Raw genomic sequence first — 7,938 nt, 5'->3', positions numbered from 1 at the left:
TCCCAGGGTTGTGAAGATTAAATAGCATAATATTTGGAAAGCACTTAGCATAGTGCCTGGTACATAGTAAATGCTTAATAAATACTTGATTCCTTTCTCTGGGCTTCAGTTTTCTGATCTATAAAATGAAGAGGTTAGGTGGACAGACTGTGGCTTCCAGGCCACCTGTGACCTTCTAGGTCCTTGGGTTCGGTCTTTTGACCAAGTCCAAGTTTTACAGAAAAATCCATTTATTAAGGTGATCTATTCTGTGAAGTCTGGATTCAGTCAAAGGGCCACACGTGAGGACCTTGAGGCTTGTAGGTTCCCAACCCCAGATTCCTAAAGTCTCTGAACCTATGATCCCCCCACTTATTTTACAAATTGGGAAGTTGAGGCCTTTCCTTCTATTCTCCACTTCATGCCAAGGAAATAAATCTCGTGTGGGCTGTGCACTGAGTGCCGGAGGGAAAAAAGATAGATATTGGGAGCCTGACTTGGTATTGTGGGAGTTTTTTTCATGACCCTGTCATAAGAGGGGAGAGATTGGAAGGCCCCTCTAGCAAAAGTCTTCATGTGCCCCTGTCTGGTGAAATTTCTTGCCAGGTCATCTACTGAGTGTGCGTGCACACACACACACACACACACACACACACACACACACACCTCTAGTGGCTCTAGATGCCACTCTTCCCTTCAGATATTTTCATGGGGCCCTGATTCTACATTGGAGGAAAGAAAGGGAAAAGCATTCCAGGTACTGCAAATGTTATCTCTTGATCTTCACAACTCTGAAAGGTAGATGGTACTATTTCTCCCACTTTACAGTTAAGGAAACTGAGGCAGATGGAGGTTAAATGGCTTGCCCAACGTCACACAGCTAGAATGTTGTCTGAGGCTGGATTTGAACTCAGGTTTTCCTGCTTCTGAGCTCAGAACACTATTAACTGCATCACCTAACTGCCTCTAACATTGCCCTGGATTCTTGCTGGTCCACCTGGCCTGAGTGAAAAGAAATACTAAGGAGGTGCTGGGGAAATGGGTCTCCCACCCTGGAATGATTGGGGCAAGGGTGTCCTACATAGAAATTTCCCCATTCTTTGTACCCATATTCCTTCAGAGGTTTACAGGGGAGATATTGATCTGTGGAATATCAGAGCCCAGGGTACTCCCAAGACTAGCAACTCAAAACCTCCTGTGGACTGAAGATTTGGGACCCCTGAGATCCCTCTCCCACGTATGAATCAGTTTTTTTTTTTAACTTTCCCCAGTTCAGCCTTCTTTCTGAGCCCCCACTTGCCCCCCTGCCCCCAGGAGATTCCTCATTTGTGGCAGGGGGGAGGCAAGGGAGATTGGCCCTTTGCTTGGTTTCCCACAAATGTGTCAGTTTCCTAAGCAGTTCGCCCAGGTCAGCTCCTCATTCCTGTCCCATTCTGGTCTCACTTATAGGAGGGGACCACTTATATAGCACATCGTGGCTGCTTTGTGCGGGCTTCTGACTATTTAAGAACATCGCATCCTCTGTCTAACTGCTCCTTCTAGGTTCCCTCAACACTTTGGGCGACCTAGGGAGGCCCAGCTCCCTTCTTTCCTCCAGACTGGTCAACAGGGACGATCATTGCATCTGAACCTGGAGGCGGTGGTCCCTAGGGCAGCCACCTTACCTCCTCATCTCCAGTCCGGCTGGGGGGAGGGGGAAGCTGTAGGGCTAGTTAAAGGACTTGGCTAAGAATCAGGGCTAGGAGGTCACTCACCTGGGTATCCACCATCATCATCACATTACCCTCCGCCTTACATCGCCTCGGCGGGGGGTCACGGAGAACTCAGACGGGGGTGGAGAGGGTAATAGAGATGGGGAGGGCCCGGGGCCCCCGGCCGGACTCCGAACCCCAGAGACTGCTTCAGGGACCGCTCGCCATGGCCCCCCCAGCTCGGCCTGACTTGGCTCAGGGACCCGGGCGGGGAGGCCCCCGCACTCAAGAAGTTCCGACTCAGCTCATGCCCCGGGCACCCACTAACCCCTCTCAACGGCCAGGACCCACTGCGCTGGCTTCCGCCGCTCCCATTGTCTGCGCTGCCCCGCGATGCGCCCTGCCGCGCTCGCCTCTCTGTGCCGTGCTCGGCTGTGCTGGCCGGCGTCAGCCTTTTGCCCCTTGCTCTGCTCTGCTCCTCCCTCCCTGCTGCTGTGCCCCGCGCTAGGAGGGATAGGCACAGCTCGGCTCCGCCCCGACTCGTGCCCTGGCAGCGCCGGGCTCCGAGGAGGGGGAGGGGACGCGGGGCGGAGCCGAGCGCTGGACAACTCCCCCATGCCCCCCCGCCCTCCCCTCCCCCAGCAGGTGTGGGAAAAGGAACTGGGAGGGGCGAGGGAAGGTGGTCCTGCCCCCGAGAACCTTATTCAAGAGTAAGATACTCCACCCGAGACACATCCACCATCCGCCCTCGAAGGGTACCCCCGAGGCCAGGGCTCTGCAGGGACTTCAGGCTCCACATACACCCCTTTGACTCCCCTACGCACACACCTGCTCCTCCGAACATCTAGAGGGATCCCATTCTCTCATCCAGGCACACAGAAGCCTGGAAATTCTCTGCACATAAGTACTGGCGGGTTCTCTAAACATGTACAGGGCGGTGCATACAGGAAGCATGCATTTGTGCACAAGCACGTCCATAAAATCCGAATCAGGTCTTGAAGGGCCCTCAGAGATCATTCTAGCTACAACCCTTAGTATTATAGACAGGGAAAATGAGAGCCAGAGTAAGAGAAAGTGAGCTGATCAGTCTCACAAGTTAGGGGCAAAGTGGAGATTGAAATCCAGGTCTCAGAGACTTAAGTCTATGGCTCCCTATAGCTGTCCAAACAAGTGCAGGACACTCCTCCCCCCTCACACGGTCTCTACTGTGGAAAGCCACAGCTCCATCCAATCACACCCCCATCCCGCCTAGCAGTCGGGCCACACAGTCTCACAGGCACTGCCTGCCACCCTCTCTGCCTAGAGCTCCTGGACAGTCTCATGCCCTGGGGAAAGTAGCAGCCCTTGGGGACCTGGAAGAGAGCTCAGGATCCTCATTCCTTGGCAACAGGCTCTGTCTGCCTGACTCCCAACTGTCTCTGCCCCACCTCCCCCAAAGCCAGTAGGCACCTGAGATCCAGTCCCATGTGGGCCTTAGAGTTGCCTGGAAACTGAAAAATAAATAAATTGGTTTTCTTAAGAAGGAGGAGGAGGAGAGAGCTTCCAGGTCTTCTAGACATAATCCAGAGAAGACCACTCTTTTTCCTTCAGTTAGGTGTCTTTACACAGACCCCCTCTCCCCAGCAGGTCTCCTTATCCACTCTCCCTCATCTCCCCCAGGGATGGTTTTAATGGCCTTCAGCAAATGCTTCCCTCTCCATTATCTGGGGCAACCCAGGAAGAAGACAGGATGGACACAGACAGAGCAGGGACCGGGTCCTAAAGATCCCTGTCTGTGCTGAGCTGAGGATGTGGATTGTGGTTGTGCACCACTGCCATGGACTCAGGGCAGCATGGAACTCTCCTAAGGATGGGGGTGGGTGGAAAGTGGGCTGGCTATGGGTTCCACCCATACCAGGTTTACATTACAGGGGTGGGTGCCTGGCAAAGTGAGGAGGGAGGTGTGATGTGGCAGAAGAAAGGGCATTATTCCTAGACTAACAGCACCTATAGAAAAGAAAAAGGAAAAAAACCCTGCTTGTGCCATCACTCCTTATTCCTCCCCTAAAAGACAAAGGAGATCTGTCCTTTTTCTATGACCTCATTAACCTTGTATTGACTGATGGGAGGGGGGTGGAGCTGGGTGTCCCACAAGGGAGTGATCTCTTAAGCCTCAGACCAGTGGGCCAAGTGCTATATTCAGTGCTATAGAATGTCGGTCATTTCCAGTTCTGATAAGATGTCCATCCTTAATGAGGGATGGACAATTCTGTAGTTACCTCCTAGTGTCCTCAAGGCTATACAGATACCCAAGGCTGATGGATCCTAGCCTGACCCAGCTTGGGGATAGCCTTTGGAAGGGAACCCTGAAGGTCATGTTAGGGGCAGCGTTGAGGAAAAATTCTTGAACAAGGGAGTCATTAGACCTGGGGTTCAGTCCAGTTAACTTGATTAATTTGGAATTTGGGCAATTAACTTTCTCCCTCCTTTCCTCATTAGTAAAATAGGAAATGGACATTCCTGCCCTGACATCTTCACATGACTGTAAGGATCAAATGAAATGTTAGTATGATCTGGTTGTTATGGCTCCTAGACCAGTAACAAGTAGGTTGGATGTCAGAGAAGAAAGGAATTTAGGAAACAGAATGTCAGAATTGAATGGGACTTGGAGCCAAAGCACATAGAATATGAATATTAGAGCTGGAAGGATTTTGGAAGGTAGAACAGAATGCCAGAGCTGGAGAGGAGCTTAGAACATAAGAGTCAGTGCACTGGCAACAACCTTAAAGATCATCTCGTTCAGTTCTCTCTACAGAAGGGAAAACTGAGACTCAAGGTAACTTGCTCAAGGCTACATCGTGTATCAGTGGCAAGGTCTGAATCAGAATCCACCTTTCCTGATATTCAATCTAGGTCTCTTTGCAGTCAGTCAGTAAGGCATTTATTAAGCAACTAGGTGTCACAGAGATTATGCTTTCATTTTAGCTCCTCATTCCCATTCTCTTACCATCAACAACTTCAAAAAGCAAAAAGCCCCCATTCCCTCAAGAGAAGCAATCAAATCCACTGCACTGTCCAGGTGATGTTATGGGTGATGGAGAACATGAAGCCCAGCACATAAGACCCCATTCCTTAAGTCCTAGGTCCTTCTCTCCTCCCCATCTTTCACCTAAAGCCAAAGAATCACAGAGATATTTTTGGGTACCATTATAGTCATTATCCTCAGGTCACAGACTCCAAAGTCCAGTTGAATATGGACAGAACTCCAGAGGCATTACCACACACATTTGTGCACATACATGCTTGAATGCATGCACACAGGCTGGCTCATACACTCTAGCAGACCTCTCTTCCTGCCATCCCCCCCCACCCTTTCCTTGGTGAAGACGGCTCGAGCCAGGTTGCCATGACAACAGCAAGGCCGATGCTGAGAGAGTGGGCCTGGTGGGGCCAACCCTAGTGGATATTTATGATGTGGCTGACAGGTGGAAATGAAAGGGGTAGGGGTGAGGGCAGGAAGAAGGAGAAGGTGGAAAGGCAGGGAGTCACCCTCTCTCCCTCATGTACAATATTCTCCTTGGCTCTGGGGTGGGGGTACAACAGAGAAGCTCACTCCCCCAGCTATGAGGGGGCTTTAAGAGCCATCTGATTCTGGAAAAGCACTGCCTTCTCTCTCTCATTCCTTCAATAAGCACCTTCTCCTTCCCCCATCCAACACCTCCTACTAAGCTAAACAAGTGCTCTATCCATCAAATGCCTCCCACTACTCTAAATACTTTCTCTCCCACCCCATCATTCTTTTCTCTATTCCTTCCTTCTTCCACTTCCCATCCTTCACACCACCCATCAGCACACATTTCTTTCTTCCACAAAATCTACTTTCTCCCTTAAGATTATTCCTTAAATACCTTGTCTGCGACACAGAGGAGCCTAGAAATTGTAATGGGTATAAGGGACTGCTCAGCAGTACCACAGATCAAGCTTCCAAGCATAGATAGGAACTGGGATTGAGCCTAGGGCCACACATGATCTCTTATTTGAACAACCAGATCTTTCACTTGTTTTCAACAACAATAATAGTAACAACTCACATGTCACTTTTTTCACAACCACTTGGTGAGGTAGGTAGTATAAATATTCTCATTTGACAAATGATGAAACAGGAACAGAGAGGCCAAGGTTGTTTTGTTAGAGAATCTTCTCCTCCAGCAGCTCTTTCCATCACACCATATTTTATTTGTGTCAAAAACATGTTTGCAGATCCCTCAGCTTGAATCAGGTGTCTTGCTTTAGCAAGGGGGGGGAGGGGTAGGGTCCTTGTTCTGGTCCCCTGCCTATCCAAAGCCAGTCTTTTCCAGGCAGGAAAAGTGATTCTGTGGCTCTGCTCGTGTTCCAGTAAGGTCACGCAGTACAAAGGAGGGCAGGCTTCATCTCCCCTGGGATTCCAAGCATGACTCTACCAAAGCCTGATGCAGCCTAATCATTCAGTTCTCCAGCTGGGGCAAGAGGGTGGAGGTGGGGGAAGGGGCTCCCACAGAGGCTATTGAGGCCCATCAGATTCAATGCAGTGTGGTAAAACGAGGTTAGCAGGAATAACACCAGAGACAGATTGTACCTTCCTGGAATGCAGGTCTCCTTCTCTCCCTCCAAATAATTGTAGAATGTCAGAGCTGAAAGGGACTTTAGGAAGCACCATGTCATTTTATATATGACCGAACAGAAACCCCCCACACTCATAAAATTAGTGCCTGAGCCTCATGCGATATGGTCCCGGGTCTCCAGACTCCAAATATAGTACTGAATCTTGCCCATTCTTCAGAACACAGCTCAGATGTCCATCTTCTCCATGAATTCCTTCCCAGTGAGCTCCCCCCTTTTCTGTTCAATTAACCCCAGTGGCTCACTGTTGCCTCAAGGAATAAATATTAATTTGTTTGGCATTAAAAGCCTGGGTCCAATTTATTTTCCCAATCTCATTATAGTCCCTTTTAGAAAATTTTAATGCTTTCATCTCCAGAACTCCTTCTCCCCACCCCACCCCCACCATCGATGTTGGCATCCCCATAGCCCCTATTTTGGATGAGTAGACCCAGGCATCCTCCATTTTAGTCCCTACTCCCCTCCCCTCACCCCATCTTCTCCCTGACCACCTTGTGAATACCTGCAAACCCCACTCCCCCTCAGCTTGAGAACCATGGTCAAATCACCATTGCTGCAGGGGTATATCATAACTGCTCCCCCACAGCCCTACTTACCATCTTGGTAACATTCCAGATCAAATCCAGACCACTATTCCCTGATAAGTTAGAGTGTGAGTTCCTTGAGGGCAGGGACTGTCTTTACTTTTGCATTTGTATCTCCAAAGCTCAGCACATAGTAAGAACTTAATAAATGCTTGTTCATTTATTCGTTCATGACCAGTCATGCTGTCATTGCTGCTCCTCACACACACAGCATCTCTGTACCCCTGCCAGGAAGATACTCCTTCACCTCTCTCTCTTAGAAGTCCCAACTCCCTTCAAAGCTCAGCTCAAAGGCAACCTCCAACATGAGGCTTTTCTGGACTGCCCCAGCCTTTAGGGCCTCCCCCCACCAATGACCTTGTACTTATTTCATTTGTGTACCTGTTGTGTCTCCTAAGAGGATGTAAGCACCTTGAGGACAGACCAGTTCATTTTTGCCTCTGCATTCCCAGGTCACTGCCCAGGGCTTAACAAATAACCTAGTGAACAGTGGTAGCACTTAGCACCCCTGCCACTCCTTGGACACTGATTACCGATGGCCCAACCTTGCTAATTTGTTTCATGTCTGTGCCTGTCTTCAACAAAGCTAAGGTCCTGGAGGGGAAGATCTAGATTTTACTTCTCTCTGGGTCCCTTCTCACACAGATCTGGCATGTGGTGCACGTGGGTAAGTGTATTCTCAGTAAGTGGTGGCTAAGGAAGTACACTCTGTGGACAGCCTGACTCCAGTCACTGGCAATACCAGAGGCCTAATGTGAAGGGGAACCCACCTATGACTCTATTCAATAAGCCCTAGTGGCCTCAGGACCCATTGCTCCATGTTTTCAGATTCTTTGGCAGGAAGGTCAAAAGGAGAATCCACTACGCTGGAAACCAGGTCTTAGTAATAATGGCTAGCATTTATAAAACCTTTTGAGGTTTCCAAAGTGTCTAAAAATAATATTTCATCTTACCCCCACAATAACCCTGGGAAGCTAGTACCATTTTACAGATGAGAGATCTGAGACAGACAGGTTAAATGACTTACCCCAGGGGTCACACGACTA

Source organism: Petaurus breviceps, unplaced genomic scaffold (assembly GCF_028583685.1).
Source record: "Petaurus breviceps papuanus isolate PSGF00001 unplaced genomic scaffold, PetGlider_PUasm1.0 90779, whole genome shotgun sequence".
Classification (NCBI taxonomy): Eukaryota; Metazoa; Chordata; class Mammalia; order Diprotodontia; family Petauridae; genus Petaurus; species Petaurus breviceps.
Note: the sequence above shows the minus strand (reverse complement) of the source record.